Below are 24,942 nucleotides of genomic sequence, written 5' to 3'. Positions count from 1 at the left end.
AGCAGTCTAGCTGGCTAGAGTGTAGCATATTTGTTCCTCTTTGTGTATAATCTCCAGAAATGGCTTGTTATCTTATTATCTGTGTTAGGATAAAAACACTAACTTAACCTGACATTATATATGCCATATAAGATTTTATATAATTCAACTGAATCCTTCTTAGCTGACTAAACTGATTTTTTTGCAAGCTTATCTTCCTAACATACACCTTTCTCCAATTGAGATTAGCATAATTGCTATTCCCAGTATTTTTCAAGTGCTATGAAATATTTTTATAATGTGGGGGTATACTTTAAGTGAGCTACTACTTGAAAAAGTTAATCTCATAATTAAACCTATGTTCTACTTTTTTTCAATTCTGTTTTCTAGAATCATGCTTGTTCTGTTTAAGTAGATCTCATTTATTGAGGCTTTTAAAAAGAAAATTCTTCCACTTTGTTTCACTTGTAAAGTTGATATATTTTTGTAACATAATTAGGGTTTTATTTTGTTTGGTTTTGTTTTTGAGGAATGGCCCAAGTTAATAACAGAATTACAGCTGTTTTATATGGTTTATAGTATTTGTAATATTGAGAGCACAGTAAGTCCTATATATAACAATATGGAAATCAATTGCATTTTTACTACTACTTCATATTATGTCTATTGTGTTTAATTTCTTCCCTATACAAGTTTAGGATCCAATCCTGCAAATAGTTATGTATGTGCTTAATTGTATATGCTCTGACTAGAGCTGGTTGGAAAAAATTTAATGAAACAATTTATTGGATTTGCTGATTTGTCTTAACAGAAACATTTTGTAGAAATGGTTTGATTTTGACAAACTTTTGGAAAACCAGCTCTTTGGTAGTCCAGAGTCAGAAGCCTCAGATCTTGGGCGCCAGTGTTTCCAGGGATTCTAGGTTCCCAGTTAGCCCAGCCAAACTCAAGGGCAGCTGGGAGCATTGGAGCTGGTGATCTTTTGCTCTTCTGCAGCCTACCAGATGGTCTGAGGAACCAGGGCTTCCCAGATCCCCAGGAGGCTGCCATGCAGCCAGACTGATTCTGGAAGCCCTGACAGCTGTGAACTGAAACTGGCATGATTCTTGTCAGTTTTATTGCTGCCAACCACTGAAAAGAAATGGTGACTCTTGGAAGAGCCAATTTCAGAATGCAGCTAACAGGGTTTCCAAGGTCCCTGGCTTGCTGTAGACTCCAAGGTAGGCAGTCCGGGATCTTAGGGAGTATACTTCATTTTGGGACCATCACATTTTGGTATTTCTGAAAAAATATTGCAGCAGTTCAGTTCCATAAAAAATCTGAGGTTTTGCTTTTTCACTCCAATGAGGGGAGAAATATATTTCCAAAACCTTAAATTTTCATAGCACTAAGATATAGTTTCCCTGCCACCTCTAACTCTGAGTAGACCAACTGAAGTCTACAGGGGTTATTCACAGTGCATAAAGTTAAGCAGTAGGACTGGAGAATTCCATTAAAGGTTGCTTAACAGGGAAAACACCTTTTTTGTTCATTTTTACTTTTGTGGTGTATTAAACATATTAAAATTAAACATGCTCAATTTAAGTTTGTAAGAGGTGTTCTTGTCCTGCTTGCAGACTAGGAGACTCCATAAGGGCTCCTGAACTTTGGATCTTTTTCAGTCACTCTGCAGAAAGCAAGTTAAGAGCAAGGTTGAGTTTTGACCTCTGTTTTCTCTCAGCCTGCTTTCTCTCTTTGTGGTTTGGGGTTCTTGTGTTTTATTGTTCTGAACTCTACAAAATAAAGTAGTGTTACATTGCAAACTTCCAGCGAGATTATTTTGTTTTTAAATCTAACTTGCGTGTATGCTGTGAATATAATAATTATGGGGCTTTAATGATAAAAATGTGGCTACTAGCAAAGACAGCTTCTATTTGAAGCAGCAGCTACTGTTGAAGGGTGCTTAGTATTGAGGGTAACTGTTAAATATAGATGTGTGTTTCTCTCTCACTCTTAATGTAGGTATAAAATCTAACTAGGCTGAGTCACCAGCATGAACCATCATCACCTGTTCCAAAGGAAACCAGCCCATTGACTTCAATAGATATTGGATCAGGCCCTTGGATTCCAGAAGTTATTCAAGGCTAGTACCTACCAATGGGGCTGTGTGGATGAACTCCTGCACCTGTGTGAAGTCTTAGTGACTTCAGTGGTTCTTCCCCAGATGAAGTGGAATTCCCATGCTTAGGGAAATCCAGGACCAGAGCTTTAGACTATATGCTGTTTAATACAGGGAACTGTCTTCTTAAAAAATTCATTCTAAAGCCCAATCCCCATCTATAGAGCTACAGAAACAAACAAACAAAAAATTAATAACCAGCAGGAAAACACACTGCTGTATTGATGCTCTCTAATAAGATTTTATTTTTACATTCATCTTTTTTCTTGGTTCCTTCGGTTTTGTCAGGAATCAGGGCATGCAGCCGAGTCAGGCTGGGGGCAACCTTACAAGCACAGCTGGCCTGTAGTAGGCTACTTGAAGTGGCTACATCTCCAGATTGGCTAGAAGAATCAGCAGCTGGCTCTTAAAGCCCAGCAGCAGTTCAGCTATAGTAGTACTGATGCCTCCTTGTTCCCAGGCTAGGATCTAGCCTGGCCTCACACTAGGTAACCCAGTTTGGTCCTTGGCTCTGACTCCTGCTCACTGACAGGTTTCTACTGAGCTGTGGGTATATGGTTTTTTTCTTTCAACCCATTTCAGTATTACTTTAAACACAAACAAGAAGTTATTTTCTTGCATTCAGATGTCCCTCAGATGCCTACTTAGGGCTTGCTTTTCTCATCTTTATTCCTATGAGATTATACACAATCTCTGGAGTATTATGGGACCTCTGTAATCATTTAAAGTTAATCAGCTTTAATTAGATTGATTAGATGCAGCCATGCTATCTTTGCTTACTCCATAATTCCTCAGCACATTCTTGAGATCTCTATTCAGCATTATATTGTTCAAAACCCAGGATCATATAGGATTTTCATGGTTGTCACACCTTGGCCACTTGAAATTTCACAGAGATAGCAGAGGTTGAACTTGGATCCTTGTGCTCTAATAGCACCAGCGTCTAACCACTTGAGATAAAGAGAATTTCCATCAGCTAACTTTGCACCTGTTTGACTTGGGTGCCAGAGGCTGTTGATGCAGTCAAGGGAACACAGAAAATATTATTGGAATAACCATTACATCTGCCTTTAAACTCCTGACCTACATATCACATCACAGACGTGTCACCTATTGAGAACTTGCTCTGCACAATTAAAGAGGTTCTGCTGGGTTACCAAGATAGGACAGTTTGAATGAGGAAGGACACTTTATTAATATGATGCTTAATTTTCAGAGCCAATCTTATGCTTTAGTTTCCCTGAGAATCAGGCCTTTAGAATGTACAGCACCTGCAGGCCAAATTCAATCCTCAGTTACACACATAACCCTCTTGAAGTCATTGGGTTGCATAGAGTGAGGGGAAAGTCCAGCCACCAGCTCTGTCCAATTAATTTAAGCTTTGGTTTTCTAAACTAAGAATAAAATAGCTCAAGGTTTACCAGGATGCACCTACCTATTTTTCTCAGATGATACATTATGAGAAATTCTTCCTCATTATAAGAATTGCTCTCTGTATCTGCCATTCAAATACTGTAGCTGAAAATGGTATCAGTTCTTAAAGTGGAAATAGTGGAGACCAGTGTCAGATACTGGAGAATAATTTCACTCTTTCTTCAGTACTGGATTAATTATCAGACCTGTAACTTTTCTGTGCTTGTGCAGAATACAAGTGTAAATTTCTTTTACAAGTGCTACATTAAGAATAAGGGCTTCTATTTCCATTGATACCAGTGTGACTTCACTGGCTCTAATGGAGGTTCTCTTGATTTCCATTACATTAATAAGAGGAGAATCAGGTCCTGAAACTGGTTCTCTGACACAGGGCTCCCAGACTGTTCCAAAATATCATCACTTAGCAACAGGACCACAATCATAGCAGCCACAGACTCTTGTTTAATCAAAATCTTAACTTTGAATTAATATTTGCAGGCAAAATATGGTGAAGAATGGTCTGAAAATGGTCTGCCTGAACACAGAACTGAGAAAAAGTGGTGATCTGATCTTTAAACCTTGAACCTCTGAACCTGCAGCTCTAAAGCCCCTTTTGGAATGTGGCCCTGCGAGCACAGGCCGGAGGACTCAGGAGGAGCAGGGGCAGCCGGGCAGCCAGTGGCTGGAGAGAAGTGGCTGCTTCTCTCTCCAGCCGGCTTTGAAGGGGAAAGCGCCTCCTTCCGGCCGCTGGCTGACCGGCTGCCCCTGCTCCTCCATGGGCCGGAGGACTCAGGGCTGCATTCCAAAAGGTGCTTTACAGCTGCAGGCCAGGGCCTTGCAGCCCCTAAAGCCCCTGTGTTCCAGGTGGCCCTGCCCGGGGACGGAGGGGGCAGCTTCCCTGCTCACTCCCTTCCTCCTCCGGCCACCCTTTTTCCCCCTCCATCCGGCAGCGCTCCTCCGGCCGTGCCCCCCAATGGATCGTCTTGCGCACCCCACTTTGGAGACCACTGCTTTAGAAAAGGTAAAAAAAATATACTAAATGAGCTAATTTATTTTCTGATGTTCCTGCTTCCATGTTCTTATGTTTCACTCTGTCATAGAACTTCAAGGATGTATGAAAGCGTGGGTAAGGCTTGGTGCTCTTTTATCAGGGGCGGCTCTAGGCACCAGCAAAACAAGCTGGTGCCTAGGGCGGCAAAATCTAGGGGGCGTCCCCTGCGGCCGGGGGGGGCGGTAGGCTGTGCCGGCGGACCTGCCGCAGTCCCACCTGCGGGAGGTCCACCGGAGCCCCGGGACGACTGGACCTGCCGCAGGCATGACTGCGGAGGGGGCGCTTGTCTCGCAGCTCGGCTGGACCTCCCGCAGGTATGACTGCGGCAGCTCAAGCGGAGCCGCCGGACCCGCGAACCGTCCGCAGCCGTGGGAGGTCCAGCCGAGCCACGCGGGACCAGCGGTCCCTCTGCAGTCATGCCCGCAGGAGGTCCGCTGCTCCCGCGGCTCCGGGGCGCCTCCCGCACATGACTGCTTGGGGCGGCCAAAAACGTAGAGCCGCCCCTGCACTTCAGTAACTCCTAAAAGGACCATAGCATGAGCTGATTGAACCCATGAAGAATGAAGACATTGATACTTGCACCTTCGATAGAACACTTCAAAAATTGAACTTTGAAGCCATTAAGATGTATTGATGCAGATGGAGCCAGTATGCTCTTTAACAAATACAGACACCAATCAAGTAACCCTCTCACACAGATCAATGAACTATTAGTATATAAACATTTAACTACTTACCTGGAGTATTTGCATGAATAAGGATAAGTCACATAAAGTAAGTGTGTAGGATCAGTCCAGACTTAGATACATAAGCACCAAAATTATAAACATATTATGCATTAAATAATTGTCAGCAATAACTTGCATTCAATGCATCATTTATAAAAGGATCCAAAAAGGATATGAAAATATCTATTAATAAATACTCCCAACACTTCCTTGTGGTAGGTAATTATTACAATCACCATTTTACAAATGGGTGAAACTGAATCATTAAGAGGTGACATGACTTGCTCAAATTCGCAGAGTGAGCTGCAGTCAAAATTAGGAGGAACACCCAGAAATACTGATTTCTCATTCTTTGCCATAACTACTAGCCTACTCCCTCCAAATATTGTTCAACAGTCCCACTTAAATTATGTGAAAATTTTCAAAAATCCATGCTCAGTTGTGCACCAAATTAATGTATATACCATTATCTCGGTAGTGATTAAGGCACATGCAGATACCTGAATTGCATGCACAATCATGGTAAGTACATGTTCAAATTATGCATGAAACCACACACACTTTTCAGCATGAGCTGCTAAGAAAGACTACATTTAAAACCAGGTACATCTTTTCTCAATCTTGTGGCACAGGATCATTTACTTATGTCAAGCTTTTCTTAAGCTATGCTCAAATCTTTCAGGTGTCATGTTCCAACACCACTTACTTAGATACTGAATACATAATTATCCCTTCTAACCACTGATCAATTTTATACTTCTATAATCCTACAGTTTAACTCTAGATGACATAACATGTTAGTTGAATGAATGTTAAAATTAACCAGTTGACCATACGTGTTTGCCAGAGCCAGGCACTGAAGCCAGATCTCCCAAGTCACAGGGCAGTGCCTTAAGAAGACCAACCTTTCTCTCTGTAAATTCCTCAGCGAAATGACCCATTCTTTTAGAGGCAGATTGGTGACCAATCATAATTGAAAGTCAATGGCAGTTGGTTGCCAGTGTCTCTGTTGTGCCTTTGAAAATTTTCTCCTTTGTCATTCTGCACCTCTCTGCCATGGTATAAAAAAAGAGTGGCTTTAAAACCCTTGGTTGGGGAAAATGTTGTATTGTAGAGTTTGGGGTTTTTGAATCACAAAATTTGTTATAAAATGTGTGGGTGTAGCCGCCCAGTTCTGCACACACTGGGACAATAAAAAGATGAGTCTTCAGAAATAGCTTCAAAACAAAAAAGTCTTCAGTGATATCACCACAAAAAGTTACTAGACGGATATTTTCACACAAAGCTCTTCCAAATTCATCACCGGTCAGGCACCAATATTAGCCCTATAAATTTCCATGCAAGGAAACTGACAGATTTGCTACAGGTCAGTAACGAGAGCAGGAATATCACACTGCATTAGACAACTTGGCAAAAACATTGCATTTTAAATTATTTATTTATTTATTTAGCATACTCAGGGTAACTTACTTCCAACACCCTTACAGCAAGAGAGGTTTTTTGGTAATTACTCGCTTTAACTGTTGCCTTTTCTGTAGCTTCCTCTCAAGCTACATCACCTTCCTTCATTTGGACATGCACCAACTGAAACATTAAATGTTTGTTTTATACTGTATATCTCAGGGCTGTGGTCAAGTAATTATATATCAGGGGCAAATTGTGTCCCCTAGATCCATTCATTGTGGTCCCACGGATCCCACACGGATCCCACAAAGATAAAAAGCAGAGGTAGATTAATTGCCTTTACAACACTGCCCTCCCTACACACACTTCTTGGAATCCCATGTATGGCTTTTCAGAGGCAGGATCTTTGCACGGGAAGGGGTCAAGAGAGGATGGACCCAGATAAGGGTGGGACTGAGTGGGACTGAGGAGGCCACCTCATTCTTCCACCAGCTATGCAGCAATTCCATTGAGAAAATGAAAGATTCCATGTTGGAAACTACTTACAGGGATCAGTGCTAGGGCTGGCTGAAATTTTTCTGGTGAATATTTTTGATGGCAAGTGAGTAAAATATTTCTCACAAAGTATCTATTTAACACTGAAAATTTGGAGTTTTCATTTGGAAGCGTTTTGACCAAAAACAGAAAAACTGAAAGAAAAAAAAATCAATTCTGGATGAAAGAAGTTGAAGTTTCTTGGGGTTAGATGAGAATTTTCCCTATGCCAGCTCTACTCAATATTGCATGGTGCTTGTAGGAGGTGAAGGCTCTCAATCCTATTGAAATTAATGGGCATTTAGTATATTCACCTCAAAGGGGTGCCGAGCATCTGGCAGGATCTATACCTTTAAGGAGCATTCCAAGGGCAATGACAGTCAAGGTAGGGACTGGTTTCAGCATGGTAGCCATGTTAGTCTGTATCAGCAAAACCAACGAGTAGTACTCGTGGCACCTCAGAGACTAACAAATTTATTTGGGCATAAGGTTTCCTGGGCTAGAACCCGCTTAATCAGATGCACGGAGTGGAAAATACAGGAACAGGTATAAATACATTATAAGATGGGAGTTGCCTTACCAAGTGTGAGGTCAGTCTAACAAGACAATTTAATTAACAGTAGGACACCAAGGGAGGAAAAATAACTTTTGTAGTAGTAATGAGAGTGGCCCATTTCCAACAGTTGACAAGAAGGTGTGAGTAACAGTAGGGGGAAATTAGTATGGGGGAAAATTAGATGTAGGTTTTGTAATGACACAACCACTCCCAGTCTTTATTCAGGCCTAATTTGATGGTGTCCAGTTTGCAAATTAATTCCAGTTCTGCAGTTTCATGTTGGAGTCTGTTTTTGAAGGATTTTTTTGTTGAAGAATTGCCACTGTTATTGAGTGACCAGGGAGGTTGAAGTGTTCTACTGCTTTTTGAATGTTATAATTCCTGATGTCAGATTTGTGTCCATTTATTCTTTTATGTAGAGACTGTCCAGTTTGGCCAAACATTTCAATGAAACTGAAAGGCAACAAATTAAAGGTCATAAAAGGATATAATTTAATATCATGAGTAATTAACCAGTGGCACTCATTGTCATAAGATGTCACAAAGGTAGCAGGATTCCAAGAAAGATAAGGCATTTATATGGAAAATGAGAATGTCCATAATTACATAAAAGTTTAGAAAGATTTAAACCCCTGTGCCACAGACCATACACCCCCTACGTGAAAGGAGTTATGAAGAAACTTCCCATGTACAAATTATGTTCTCAGAAGGGTTTCCTGCATCTTACTTTAAAGCAGTGGCTCTCAACCTTTCCAGACTACTGTATCCCTTTCAGGAGTCTGATTTGTCTTGCATTCCCTCAAGTTTCACCTCACTTAAAAACGACTTGTTTACAAAATCAGACATTAAAATATAAAAAGTGTCTCGCACACTATTACTGAAAAATTGCTTACAGTCTCATTTTTACATATTATAAAATAAACTGGAATATAAATATCGTACTTACATTTCAGTACATAGAATATAGAGCAATATAAACAACTCATTGTCTGTATGAAATTGTAGTTTGTACTGACTTTGCTAGTGCTTTTAATGTAGCCTGTTGTAAAAGTAGGCAAATATCTAGATGAGTTGGCATACCTCCTGGAAGACCACTGTGTACCCCCAGGGGTTCATGTACCCTAGTTGAGAACCACTGCTTTCAAGCATCTGGTATTCAGTGTCAGAGACAAAATGCTGGACTTAGATGAACCATTAATGTGATCTGATATTGCATATCCTGTGTTTAACAGTAGAACTATTCATTCTAATTCTTCATTTAGCAAGTTTTCTATCCACCACTGGATGGGGAAATGGGGACAGAAAGAGATATCTGCCCAACACTTTTATATATGCAAGAAAAGAGAAAAGCCTCAAAATCTTCCTTCCCAATTCAGCCATGTTGTTTTTATTTCTCTTTCACATCCATGGATATGGTTCCATAACCCCATCACAATGGGCTCTAATGGCTTCTCATTTTAAGGTTTATTTCAGCTTAGTGCCCAAGGCACCAGCTACTGAACATCAATCCACCAGAGACAAGAGAACTAAAGATATTATTTTAGTATTTTCTGTGCATTGCCACTTCATGGTTTACTTGAAAGCCCTTTCAATCCCACTGACACCACACACAAACCAGCAGAAATCACTTTAAACAGAAAAAAGGGTTGTTTTTTTTTTTTAAATAAGGTCTTGTCCTCTTTCATATATTTGGAAGCTCTTTCCCAAGTCCATCTATGTGACAGAAACATGCCAGAAAGAAGTGTCATGAAACATGGTCTCTACTCTTCAAACCTCATGTACCCAATAATTTTTCATCAGCTGCTTTAAATGTGTGTAGTTCCATTGAAGTCAATATAACTGTGCCAACTTACAACTGGCCCCTTATTTCAACCTGTTTTTTAAATGAGCGCCTTCTTATTTGATGCATAATTACATTTGATTAGATGTAAGCTCTGCTTACATCTAACAACAACTATATATAAATACAGACTTTTTTCTGAGTTTGTTGTATATTTTTTCCAGGTAATTAATGTGAAATTAATTCAATCTGCACCATATTTTATTTAATCAGAACCATATTTAATTAAAATAAATTTGTGATTTTAACACTTAATACTCAGTCCACCATTTAAAGAAAAAGAGAAGAAATTAATAGGAAACAAAGATAGAAAAACACAGTAGATAGATAACAGTACAGCCAAATAGAGATCAAAGTCCAACACAGATCAAAACTATGGAATAGAAAAGGAAAGTCAGGTAAACTCAGTAAGTACGAATTCTGATAAAGTGTCAACTGGAACCAAAATTGGAAGATAGACAACAGGCTAATAATGGTAAGTGGTTCTACAGAATTGTAGGGAAATAAAAAACCTTAAATTTAAGATAATCAGATACAAACACTTGTCTTTTGTATCAAAGTTAAGTACTTAGTTTTATTGAATAAAACACAAACTTCTGATGTGATCTGAGTAACTGAATGGGGCTATTCAGAGAGTTGACTTACAGGAGGGATAGCTCAGTGGTTTGAGCATTAGCCTGCTAAACACAGGGTTGTGAGTTCAATCCTGGAGGAGGCCACTTAGGGATCTGGGGCAAAAATCAGTACTTAGTCCTGCTAGTGAAGGCAGGGGGCTGGACTCAATGACCTTCAAGGTCCCTTCCAGTTGTAGAAGATAGGATATCTCCATCATTTTCTTTTCTTTTCTTTTTCTTGAAGTTAGGCAGATGCTAAGTCGGGACCTTGGTGGGCAACAGATCCAGACTAACACGGCTACCCCTCTGATACTTGAATAATCTGTGGTTACATAGGCAGAGAGACTTGCTGTCTCTCTGAAAGGGAAGTGACAGAGGCTGTTGACAATGGATGAAATAACACCAAGATTTAATCCTTTGAATTAAGAAGAAACTCTGAAAAAGCTGGTATTGTGCTAAGGTTATGCTCAGTGGAAGGAGGAGAGTTCATATGATCTAATTAAAATTATGAAAAGGGAAGATAAAATTGATCCATTTAAACTATTCACACTTGCTTAAACCACCAAATCCAGAGGGTATGTCTGCAAATAGGAAATAGATTACCACAAAAGTTATTAAAGCAAAAGGCAACAAAGATTTTAAACTAAAAAGGCATCGAAAATGAGTTTCTCACATAGCTAAATTCTTGAGAAGATAAGGCAATATGAAGAGTAAATAGACAATTAGAAGTAAAGCTATCAACAAGGGACCGGCTTCATTGGCCAAGTGACCTTTTCTTATTTCATGGAGGCTTTTTAATCTGATGCAAGTTATATAAGATTTTAAAAACCTTATCTAGATATACCTTCAGCCTATTTTTAGTGTTCTCTGATAAATTATGTGAAGTATTATTTAATATCTTAGCTATGGTATATTCTTCTAAAACTTAATTTCCTCTGCCATTAAACAGTATTCTGATTTCCTCTTTTGATGAGCTCTTGTGCTTTCAAATTAATGGAGAAAGCTTATGTGCAGAATATCTAATTCTCTTTCTATTTCTAATGTTCTTCAGCATTTTCCCCCCTCCTTGACTTTCAGAATTATGATACACATTCAAATAACATAGCTGCTGTTTTTGCCAGGAACACAGCACCTACAATTAATACTGATTGTATGAGAAGACTTCTCAAAAGATGAACAATGCAGTACCAGTTTGGAAAGGAAAACAGTTTCTGCACATTAGGTGCATATTATGTGGGTCCCAGCTGATCTATAAATCAGAGTAGGCTCTAGGTTTGGAAATGCAAAAAGCAGATTTAAAACTGGGTTCATAAATGTGAAATACTGGATTGCTGGGTATATGAGAGAGAGAATAGAATCTATGTCCGTGTTAGCTGCCTGTAGTATAGCCAATAAAATACATTATAAATAGCTCCCCATGAGGAAAGCGAAGAAAATGTTATAGGATAAAAAGGCTGAAGAGGAGGACAAGAAGAGGAAAAATATGGCTTAGCTATGTGGAACTCTTAACTGTTCTACTTTTCAGCAACCATCCTAAAATGTAAGCATTAAAACCAGGGCTGTCGATTAATCGCAGTTAACTCAACGCGATTAACTCAAAAAAAAATTAAAAAGATACCAGTGTGAAATTTCTAAAGATAGCTATAGTACTTGACCCAAGATTTAGGAATCTGGAGTGCCTTCCAAAATCTGAAAGGGATGAGGTGTGGAGCATGCTTTCAGAAGTCTTAAAAGAGCAACAGTCTGATGCGGAAACTACAGAACCCAAACCACCAAAAAAGAAAAAAGTCAACCTTCTGCTGGTGGCATCTGACTCGGATGATGAAAATGAACATGCCTAAGTTCGCACTGCTTTGGATCGTTATCGAGCAGAACCTGTCATCACCATGGATGTATGTCCTCTGGAATGGTGGTTGAAGCATCAAGGGACAAATCTTTAGCGCACCTGGCACGTAAATATCTTGCAACGCCTGCTAAAACAGTGCCATGCAAATGTCTGTTCTCACTTTTAGGTGACGTAAACAAGAAGTAGGCAGCATTATCTTCTGCAAATCTAAACAAATGTGTTCGAGCGATTGGCTGAATAAGTAGGAGGACTGATTGGACTTGTAGGCTCTAAAGTTTTACATTGTTTTATTTTTGAATGCAATTTTTTGTACAGAATTTTACATTTGTAAGTTCAACTTTCATGATAAGGAGATTGCACTACAGTATTTGTATTTGGTGAATTGAAAAATAGTATTTCTTTTGTTTTTTTACATTGCAAATATTTGTAATAAAAAATAAAGTGAGCCGTCTACACTTTGTATTCTGTGTAATTGAAATCAATATATTTGAAAATGTAGAAAACATCCAAAATATTTAAATAAATGGTATTTATTATTAACGGTGTGATTAATTGCACGGTTAATTTTTTTAACTCGTTTGACAGCCCTAATTAAAACTAAAAAATATGGCTGGTTGGAAAAATTCTGATGCAGATTTGTCAAAATAAAATAGGTCCGTGGAGATGGTTTGATTTCTATGAAATTCCTCTGGAAGCCTGCCTGGCTCCTCAGTAGCCCTCTTGGGGAGCCTAGGCTTACAAAGCTCCATAGTTCCAAGACAGCCCACCATGCATACTGCCCTGAGGCCAGGGACTCCAGGGCTTCTCAGGTCCACTGCTCTGAGATAGCCTGTGAGGTGGACTGCGGCAGAATCAGGGACCCCAGGGCTTCCAGAGTCTGCAACTCTAAAGCAGTCCACCTGATGCGCTGCCCCAGAGTTGGGACTCCACTCCCTTTCAGGGAGAATGTGGACATGTTTGGTTTTCTTCCAAATTGGAACAAAACCAAATTTCAAAGTAGAGAATAAACTCTGAAATGGAACATCTCTCTTCCCAGCTCCACTAAAGAGTGCAATCCTGGCACTATTGAAGTGAGTGAGGATTTTGCCATTGACTTCAGTGGAGACAAGATTTCATGAAAGACTCTATGAGCAGAAAATGAAGTAAATGTGGGAGATACGTGTTCTTTTTTTCAAATCATTCTCTCCGCCATCCCCTTTTATCTGTTTTCTTCTCAATGACTGTGGAAAATTACAACATTCACAAAGCAAACTAGTCTCAAAATTATTGGAGATTTTTGCTTTAAAAGAGAGTAGTTTGTCATGGCAGAAGTGTTGCCTTGGTCACTGGTTAACATACAGAAGTCACACTTTCAGGGAGCACTATAGTCTCCATAATTTTATTTTATTCTCTATTACATGTTTGCTAAAGAACTTGGGCTCCACAGAAGAGGAGCTACAGATCCTCCCCCTTTGTGGAATTGTACCAATTGGGAGGGGCACAGGAAGCTGAAAGACAAACAGCTGAAAGACATCTTAGACTACTTGTTCCTTTAGAGGAGCCTCCCACAAAGAGGAGAGATTTGTCAGCCTGCCAATTCCTGGGCCCCAGTTCCATCTCTCTGCATTGTTCAAGTGCTACACATGGCGCTCCTCACAGGCCAGTCTCCAGCATCCTTTCTGCCATTGCATCAACTCCATAATATACATGTATGTGCTGAACACTGTACTTTGGTTCCACTGCTGGTTTTGCACAACTTGAGTGCTGTATAAGTGTATTTTGAGACCAGAGGCCAAATTTTCTGCTGGTGCAAATGAATGATAAAGTCTTCTACAAGAGCAACAAGTATAATATGGACATGAGGAATAAAGGATTCCTCACACCTTTATGGATACTAGAAGTTCAGGATCCTTCACACCATGTTCTAGTACTACTGTATTGTACTTTACTAATATTACCTTGCACCTTTAAAGCTGGTCTGTCTACCTCTAAATACTCCCAGACTGAAATTCTTGGCTTCTCTCTTGTAACTGCAAACAGTGCAATTGTGCTATTATACCTGTGACTTCCAGCAGCCAGAAGGTGCTGCCTATCAAAGTGGTAAAATAGTACTTTAAATTCAGCTGCACTGTAACATAAAGAAAGACTATAAGACAACAGCAAATATACCGGCAGTGTAAATGTGCCATTGCTGCGAAAGAAGAGCGATAATTAAAAGGTCTGATTTTTAAAAAATATTTTGAGGGCCAATGATAATTAAGGAGGGAGATGAAGAGAATCAGAGTAAAATAACCCAGTTTCTATTTCTGTTATGCTTTAAAGGCACTGGAGGCTTCTAATACAATTTTCAAAAGTCTTTCAGATGGAAGAGGGAGAGATTATGATGCATAAGTAGAATATTTTACAGGGAGATGCTCTGGAAATTTTATCACCTGAGGTGAAAGGATATATGCATTGACATTCCATAAATGAATTTAAAATTCTAAAGTTCATTAAAATACACATGCTACTGCCTCTCACTCCTATAAGCTCATTGTAATAACGTGTACAATTATGTTGCTAGCTTGCATTCTACTGATGGAATAACTACACAATTTTAGCAGACTATCAGTTGTGTTAAAACGTGCTCCTTAAAGCATTACATTTTTACATTAATCATATTTTCCTTCAACCTTAAATCAAACGTGTTGTACATGAATAATTTTGCAAGAACTCTTGATCCTTATCAAAGAGAAACCTTTATGCAGTCCCAGGCTTTTAAGCACATTGCTGCTCAGAACTCACTTTACCTCTCTCTCTCTCTCTCCAGGAAAAGAGTTTTATACCAGAATCAAACTCAAAGAGCAAATGTTGTTTAGTAAAGGAGATAGACCAAAAGGCAAAGTTTGCTTAGTGTTCCTTTTGCTTTCAAAGTAAATGAGAGAAACTCAGTCTGTTTTGACATGAAACTTGACTGGCAAAATAATATGATTTTGCAAGTGAAAACAGCTTTCCGTTTTACAAAATGGAAAGCTGTGTAATCACCAGTGAGAGAGAGCTGAAGGTTTCAGCTGTGATTCATCTTCCTCAGCCAGTGTCACAATGGAGAGACCTAGTCAAGTAGTTATGGGAAGGCTAGATTATGTTGTGGAGGTCATGGATTCCATGACTTCTGGACACCTCTGTGACATTTTCCATTTCAGCCCTGGGTCAGTGGGGCCACCTTGGGTGCCTCTGCAGTTCCCAGCTGCCATGGGCACCAGGGAGCCCCCGCAGATGCCCCTCCCCTTTTCTCTCCCGCAAAAGCCTTGGGCTCTCATTCCCCCATCAGTCCTTTTTTGTCATGGTCATATTTAGTAAAAATCAGGGACCGATCACAAGCTTCCGTGATTTTTTGTTTATTGCATGTGACCTATCCCTGACTTTTATTAAAAATATCCATGACAAAATCTTAACCTTAGTTATGGGCATTTGAAAAAAAAAAGGGGGGAAGAAAAAAGCCACTACGAAAACTGTCTGAAAATAAGCACCAATGGCCTGTCTGTTCTTGACATTGTCTCTTATGCTCTGTATCACTGAGACAGTTGATTACAGCAAATTACTGTAGAAGAAAAATCTTTTGAGGAAGTTTGTTCCAGGAACATGTGAACTCATCTCCCCTGGGAATAGCACAGAAATTCTCTCCTCTCTTCTGATTCAGCTTGTATAAGTTGTATAAGGAGCCATTTCCAATTTCCAGTCAAGTCAATAGAAAGAATTCTATTAATTTCAGTTAGATTTTGATGGAATCCATAAGGCCTAATCCAAAGCCCTTTGAAGTAGTAGGAAAGATTGACTTCCGTAGGCCTTGGATCACACCTGTAGGCCCCAATCCAGCGAAAACACGTACATACATATAACCAAGACCTGAGGCATGGCTGTGGGCTTCTCCCTTTTCTTAGGGATGTGGGTCACAGGATCACTTATAAGGATGCCTGATACCTTCATCCAAGGAAAGCCCTCCTAGTGCAGAGGAGAGAACAAAGAGAGCTTGTCTCTTGAGAAAGTATTTAACACAATATCATATAGAGGAGTGTCAGTTGTTTTGTTTGCATCTGTTGTGACTATCACAATTCCCAGAGTAACAAAACAGTGACTGTGGCTTTATTAGGTATGAGGAACTCAGGATAGGGGACAATGGAAAAAATGGATCAGAATAATAAAAGACAAAACCCAACAATACGTAAACTCTACCCCTTCCAACATTTACAGACAATATATAGCACCTGGTGCTCTCTCCAAGGTCCTACTTGTGCAAATACTGAGTTCAGGCTCAGTCTTTGATGGATGAAAAAGCATTGAAATCAATGGCTGGCTTAAAACACATCATCAAAATAAACAGGCACACGTACAAAGTTTCTATACCAAGCATGGTAAAATAATCCTTATGATTCTCTAATCTGCATTCAAATGTCCAGCTAGGCTAGCTCTTAGTAGCCTGGCTTCAGTCTCTCCTCAGCCTCCTGGGTGTCTGTTCAATGTCCCAGAAATTCCCAAAGGACTCAGTCTTCCCTTGGGTAGGAATATGGAGGGTAGAAGGGTCCTCCCTGGCTGCGATGCTTCTCTCCTACACACCAAATACAGCCTAAACTGAAAGTAAAACAAACCCCTTAGTCTCCAAGTTCTGGTTCCGGGGCTAGCAACACTACTAGGACCAAAGTAGTCGGGGAAACGGAGACCTGAGCTCCTGTAGCTGTTGCAATCCAGGAGTGAGTCACCTAGAGGCTGTATGTCAAGGCATAGGCGCCGACTCTGTGGGTGCTCTGGGGCTGTGGAAAAATTAGTGGGTGCTTAGCACCCATCAGCAGCCAAGCTGCCCCCAACCCCTCCTCGCCTTCTCCTCCCCCAAGCGTGCCGCGTCCCTGCTCCTCCTGCTCCCTCTCAGCACTTCCCGCCGCCCCACTGCTTAACAGCTGTTTGGCAGCATTTTGGACTTTCCGGGATGAGCAGGGACGTGGCACGCTCAGGGAAGGAGGCAGAGAAGAGGCAGGGCAGGGGCGGGGACTTGAGGGAAAGGATGGAATAGGGCACAGTGAGGGCAGTGCAGGGCTGGGGAGATGCAGGGCCGGGGATTGAGCACCCACCGGGCAAAGGGGAAGTCCGCACCTATGTATCAAGGGGTTATACTTGACATTTACTGTCAAGCAAGTGCCATTGAAAGGCTTTATCTATTTTTAAGGGGCAGATTCTTATCTCAGTGCAATTCTAATATAAATGAACCATGCTGTGAACTCCTTCTTACACTTGTATTTGAGAAATGAGACAAGCCAAACAAGATTCAGCATCCTCATGTATGAATCAGGTAGATCAGCTGTCTTTCAGTCCCTGTATATCTGTGAGCATCACATGAGAACAGCTGCATGCAGGAGAATGAATGTGGATAAAATTCCTATTAGACTGCAGACATGCCAAGTGATAATTGAATCTGAATGAATTTTACAAAGCAACCGCACCCTTTTTACTTTGTGTTATACCGTCTTCTTTAGACCACACTGTTACCTAGCAATGTAGAAGCTAATAGCCAATAAGTGACATTATACTAAAAAAGAGATATTAGGCAATCAAATGGCGATATCCTGAAGTGACCTGACCAAGATGCTGCTGAATGATTAACATATATAAATAATATTATTTAGCAATTTACATTTTAAACAGTGTGTACAGCTATTAACTTATTTTGATATGAAAACTCACCTTCCCCCTCTCCCTCATATCAACTTAATTCACAGAGGGCAGAGATACAGCATAATGCCAATTATTCTGAGCTGTACCCCCTGCAGAAGAGTGAATGTTACAGTGAAGGCTCAGTTGTGCTTGATAAGCCCAGTCCTGGGTCTGGAAGAGGAGGTTACTTAGTTCAGTGGTAGGGCTGGTCTACACTATGGGGGCAGGAGATTGATCTAAGTTATGGAACTTCAGCTATGTAAATAACATAGCTGAAGTCGATGTATTTTCTGTGGGGTCTTCACTGCGGTGTATTGACAGGAGATGCTCTCCCATCGATTCTCCTTGCGCTTCTTGTTGAGGTGGAGTACTGGAGACAACACTAGAGCAATTGGTGGTTGATTTACTGCATCTATACTAGACACGATAAATCGACCCCCGCTGGAGCGATTGCTGCCCCTTGATACAACCTGTAGTGTAGACATGCCCTACAGCATGTAGTGTCATTTGACCTGCATGCGTATCTTCTGCATGTCTGCCTCTGAGGCTATGAGAAGCTATAAGAGGCTGTACAGGTCAACGCTGCTCCGGTATCCCTCTTACCTGCAAGTAATTGAGCGGTCCTCATCAAGGAGCTGTCCTATGCCCATGGCTATGTTTCTTATGCTCACACTGGGGCTTTGGTGGATGCAGTGGTACCGAGGCTTCAGTGTGCGGGAGGAAGCTGGAAGAGTGCTCACTGGCCGTGACAGGTGCCATATCAGCGGTTTTGCCAGTCCTGGATCCAACTGGGCACATGAGTGCACAGCTTCCTCCATGAGAAACTTGCAGAGGTGAAGTTCCCTACTCTCCCAAGCCTGAGGTGGGAACAAGCAGCAGATAGAAAAGTGGGCGACGACACAGGTTTCGCTGAGACAGTAGAGATACCACTGGTGCTCATCACTCAGAGAAGGAGCATGGGCATGAGGCACAATTCTTGTAACTGATTTGTTGAGGCATACCCCTCAGAAGGGTGAGGATCTACCCACTGAGAGAAGTCCAACAGGGAAGTCTAACTTACTAAAGTGTACAAGAACTATTATATACAACACTATATAACTAATGCTAACTACTGTATATACAGATGAGAGAAAACAGACAAAAGGTCCCTTAGCAGAGCTACAAGCACTGAGGAACAGGGGTTCTGACTCTGGCCATGCAGGGGTAAGAAGGAACTGGAACGGCATCAATGCATATGGTCTCTTATAGCCTTGGATGCAGACATGCAGAAGATGCATCACACGTGTGCACTACTACTGAACAGTTCTGGCTCTGGCCCATGGCGCACATGCACACCCATATCTGGAATCCATATAGGGACCATCACTCGAAGAACTATATATAATATTACTCCCTAGGGGAACTTCAAAAGGGATTGTTTCTCAGGGAGGCTTCCTAGAATGTTAGGTACTTAGGGATAGTAAGCAGGGCCATCCTTAGGCATACGCGGCTGCGTGGGGCACTGGAAAATTTGGAGCACCCTGGGTCTTAGTGTCCACCCTTCTCTCTCTTCCTACAGATGTTCTGACCCTTCCTGCAGGCTCCCACCACAGCTGTCTGCTACAGCCTGGTGAGTCTTCCTCTGGAGTGGATCTAGTACTTAAAAATGAAAAAACCTTCCAGCCTGCCAGACCTATTAGCTGAACATTGAATTTGTTAAAGAGCCATTCAAGTGGTACTGAAGCCACTGAACAGGCATTTGACAACCTCCAGGTATATATGGTCAGTTTCTGAATTTACTGACAAAAACAATTGTGCATGACCGCACTTCTCGGCTCTATGAGCTCAGATCAAGTTTACGCAGAACATGAGAGTCTACAGGACCTTAGTTTAAAATTTGCTTCAAAAATATTTCATTAGTGTGTTGCTGAAGATTATAAAATCACATCTCTAAAAAATCCTTGCATAGATTTTTAGAAGAACAATCTGAGTATTAATCTTTAGCCTTAAATGTTTGGATCTTCAAACATATAGATTTTAAATAAAGCCTTCAAAAGACCACCCTTATCTAACCCGTCCTGGACAATGATCCCACACTCTCACAGGCCTTGGGTGGCAGGCCAGTCCTCGCCCACAGACAACCTGCCAACCTGAAGCATATTCTCTCCAGTAACTGCACACCTCACCATAGTAACTCTAGCTCAGGAACCAATCCATGCAACAAACCTCGATGCCAACTCTGCCCACATATCTACACCAGCGACACCATCACAGGACCTAACCAGATCGGCCACACCATCACTGGTTCATTCACCTGCACATCCACCAATGTAATATACGCCATCATATGCCAGCAATGCCCCTCTGCTATGTACATCGGCCAAACTGGACAGTCTCTAAGGAAAAGGATAAATGGACACAAATCAGATATTAGGAATGGCAATATACAAAAACCTGTAGGAGAACACTTCAACCTCCCTGGCCACACAATAGCAGATATTAAGGTGGCCATCCTACAGCAAAAAAACTTCAGGACCAGACTTCAAAGAGAAACTGCTGAGCTTCAGTTCATCTGCAAATTTGACACCATCAGCTCAGGATTAAACAAAGACTGTGAATGGCTTGCCAACTACAGAACCAGTTTCTCCTCCCTTGGTTTTCACACCTCTGCTGCTAGAACAGGACCTCATCCTCCCTGATTGAACTAACCTCGTTATCTCTAGCTTGCTTCTTGCTTGCTTATATATACCTGCCCCTGGAAATTTCCACTACTTGCGTCCGAAGAAGTGGGTATTCACCCACGAAAGCTCATGCTGCAAAACGTCTGTTAGTCTATAAGGTGCCACAGGACTCTTTGCTGCTTTTACAGATCCAGGCTAACACGGCTACCCCTCTGATACTTGACACCCTTATCTAAAATACACATGCAAGCCCGGGCTGCCATTGGGCATAGGAGCACCAGTTTCATAATATTGCATAGGGCCTGTGACAAAGTTCCTCCTCTGCCTTGGTGGGTCCTCCGCTTTTTGGCAGAATTGCTCACCTCAGAGGTTCATGGCAGCCCTCAGTTTGGCTGCTTCTGATAGAGGCTCAAACCTGCCGTTCACTCAGCTAACCTCATCACTGGCCAGCATGGGGGAACTGGAGAACAATCCCCTCAGTCTCTGTGTCCCACCTAGTGGGTCAGGGACAGGCCAGATCCAAATTAGACCTTCTTTCTGGTGTTTCTCACAGACCAGGTCAACTCCTCCTGTGTCCAATCAGGAGTTGCGGGGGAAGTGGGGGGAACCCGGGCCCACCCTCTACACTGGGTTCCAGCCCAGGGCCCTGTGGATAGCAGCTGTCTACAATGTTCCCTGTATCAGCTGCGTGACAACTACAACTCCCTGGGCTACTTCCCTATGGCCTTCCCCCAGCACCTTCTTTATCCTCACTGCAGGATCTTCCTCCTGAAGCCTAATGACGCTTGTACTCTTCAGTCCTCCAGCAGCACCTCTTCTCACTCCCTCCTCCTTACATGCCCCCTCACTAACTGATGGGAGGTCCTTTGTAAACCAGGTGTCCTGACTAGCCTGCCTGCCATAATTGATTCTAGTAAGGTCTTAATTGGCTCTAGGTGTCTTAATTAGCTTGCCTGTCTTAATTGGTTCTAGCAAGGGGGAGGGATAGCTCAGTGGTTTGAGCATTGGCCTGCTAAACCCAGGGTGGTGAGTTCAATCCTTGAGGAGGCCACTTAGGGATCTGGGGCAAAATTGGTCCTGCTAGTGAAGGCAGGGGGCTGGACTCAATGACCTTTCAAGGTCCCTTCCAGTTCTAGGAGATAGGTATATCTCCAGTTATTACCTTTACCTTACCTAGCAGGTTCCTAATTGCTCTAGTGCAGCCCCTGCTCTGGTCACTCAGGGAACAGAAAACTACTCAGCCAGTGACCAGTATATTTGCCTTCTGTACCCCACTGATCTGGGTCTGCCACAGGCCCTATAAATCCTAAGGATGGCCTTGACAGTAATCCTGCGATCTCTTTTCTGCACCCAACTGGATTTGGTTCCCAGAGCCTTGAATCCTAGGAAGGAGCAGCCTCTGCATTTTGAGACTAAATTATGCGCAGATGCTCTAAGAGGTATGAGGAGAGGGAAGGCTACTTGTGCCCTCCCACATCCTGTACATTCATTCAGCAGCAGGGCAGAATCTGGCCTTTGGACAGCATGGGGCTAGAACCATGAGCAATGGGCTGAGAGACAAGGACCTCTCGATTCCATTTTGGTCCTACCACTTCTGTAGCCTTGGGAAGCTCCCTTAATCTTTGCATTTCAGTTTCCCTACCTGCATATGGCAACACTTACAACACTCACCACCCAAGGATGTTGAAAAATTACTTATTTTTGCACAATGGTATGAAGATAAGCATGAATCCCTATATAAATGCAAGTGCTATGCGTGTGCTACTAAAATTTTCCACTTTCTATATATCAATTTCTTCTTCGCCTCCTCCTATTTCTCTTCCCCTCTCCATCTCCGCATGTTAAATTGTGAGTCTGATTTCATACTATATCCTAATGTGGCTTTGTCATACTCCTTTTTATAACAAAGTCCTTATCTAACTTTAACTTGAGGTTGACCTTGTGGCTTGTATTCAGCATGTACAAGTTTCATAACAGCTAGAACAGGCTGGCCGGGAGATGCTGACTACTTAGCCTAGAAAGAATTAGAAACCATGACCAAAATTTTTAGATTGAAGTCCTGTGTATTTATTTTGAAACTCTTATTCAGTCATATATTTTGTATTATTCAAAACTACTTTATTGCACTGTTAAAATTAATATTTTTGTTACATCGGACATTATGGCATCCATATTTTATTATTAAACCAACTATATAGATAAAAAAATCATGTTTTATATGCGCCCAGCTTTTGTCTGACTTATCTATTGAATTTGTAAGTTTTTTGGCGCAAACACTGTCTCTTGCCATGTGTATCCGCAGTGTACATACCTGTGCAATAAAGCCCAGACTCTAGGTACTGCCCTAATAGAAATAATACATCATTATGCTTTTAATACATGATTAAATATATTTACTTCTATATTTTAGAGATGCCAAATTTTATTAATTTATCAACAAAGCCGACTAGTGTATATACCATAAGAAGGGTGGGTACGATAGGATAAATGGCACAGAAATACATGTGAGGGCATACAGATGTGCCCCAAGTTTACTGTCAAAGTCTCCATGTCACAACTATTTTGGATACAATTTCAAATTAAATTTTTGGTCTTATTATACTTTGTATGATTGTCGTACCTAGTGACTCCCAACTAAAATCCGGTCATCCGTGCCCTCTGCATACACACACATACACTTCTTGCATAGATTGCAAGCTCCTCCAAATAGATGAGAAATAACAGTGGGGGAAAACAGAAGCACAGAAAGGTAAAATGACTTGCCCAAAAATCACTCAGCGGTAAAACTGGGTATGAAATAGTTTCCCTGTCCCATGAGAACTTTCTAGATTTCAAAAAAACATCCTGCCCCAACTGGGAGGAAAAAGTTGAAATCTCAGTGTCCCCTCCCTCCCAAAAAAGCCCCATTAATTAGGTTAATTGAAATATTTTAATTTTGACAACCCTGGAATATTGTTTCAATTCTGACCACTTCGTTTTTTAACCTTTTTTAATATGAATAAATTTAACTTTTAAAATGAAAACTCATTTTGAACTGAAAAAACAGAACTTTTATTTTGAGATGGGGCATTTTTTCAAAAGAAATTGGAAACAGGAAATGCATGGAAACGGAGCATTTCATGCAAACGGTTTTGGTTTTCACGAATTGGCACTTTCTGACAAAGTGTTGTGTCTGAAATTTCCCCACCAGCTCTACTTATTAGCAGAGCTGGGAACAGAACCCTGACTTCCTCTGGTCCGGTCCAGCTTCTAACCACTGAAGTACACATTGTTTAAAAGACATGGATTTCTTCTTGAGAGCTGCTTTTATGCTTCAATTTGGTACAAAAACTGTCAAATTTTAAAATTAGCTGATATTTTATTGACTGGAGTAGCAAAACATTTGATCCAAAAGGTCAGGATTGGAGCCCTGATATTGTGAAATGTTATGGATTATGTTAAATGATATGCTTTGAAGTCTGGTGCACTGACTTGTTACAGAATCATAGAATATCAGGGTTGGAAGAGACCTCAGGAGGTCATCTAGTCCAATCTCCTGCTCAAAGCAGGACCAATTCCCAACTAAATCACCCCAGCCAGGGCTTTGTCAAGCCTGATCTCAACCTCTAAGGAAGGAGATTCCACCACCTCCCTAGGTAACCCATTCCAGTGCTTCACCACCCTCCTAGTGAAAAAGATTTCCCTAATATCCAACCTCAACCTCCCCCACTGCAACTTGAGAGCATTACTCTTTTTGGGAAAATACAGTAGAGAGAGACTTTGTTGTACAAGCACACCTTCCCTTCTGTTATTTCAGATAATCTTGCCATTGTTGATGTCATGACTCGTCACCTATAACATCCTTCTTGTATTTGCCATCTCAGTGACTCTTCATCTCTTTTTCAAAATCCATCTCAATGTCTTCCCATTACTTATTAACTTTTTAATTGAGTTACCTTTGACTTATGTTTGATTGTTTTATTCATCACAAGATCTTTATGTTACTGTTTTCTGTAATCTATACCATATATGCACTGTATTATTTAACTCTACAAAATTCTGAGAAGCAATTTGTGGCTCTCATTCAGAGCAGCATTCCTATTCAGGAAGGACACACAAGCATATGTTTAAAGTTAAGCACGTGCTTAAGTGCTGTCCTCAAGCAGGGTTTATACAAATACAAAAGGATCAAAACAAAATAAGGCTTCAATCCTGCAATTGATATTGCCTTCCGTGTGAACACACCAATCCACCTCCATGCTATCAATTTCAGGATAGGAGCCTGAAGTTTTATTGTACGTTATAGTTGGCTATAAGGCATGACAGATAGATGACTACCCACTATAGTGGTTACAAGAATCTGAAATTACTTTTTTAAAAAAGTGTTTCAATGAAGAATCAGAAGAGTTCCTGTGATATTTTCAAATGGTCTCTTGCTAATATATTTCAAATGGTCAGCTGGTAATATATTTACCAAAGTAATTTGAAACAAATTATGGATATGAGAAGGGTGCACATT

This window comes from Mauremys reevesii, linkage group 11 (genome assembly GCF_016161935.1).
Source record: "Mauremys reevesii isolate NIE-2019 linkage group 11, ASM1616193v1, whole genome shotgun sequence".
NCBI lineage: Eukaryota > Metazoa > Chordata > Testudines > Geoemydidae > Mauremys > Mauremys reevesii.
Note: the sequence above shows the minus strand (reverse complement) of the source record.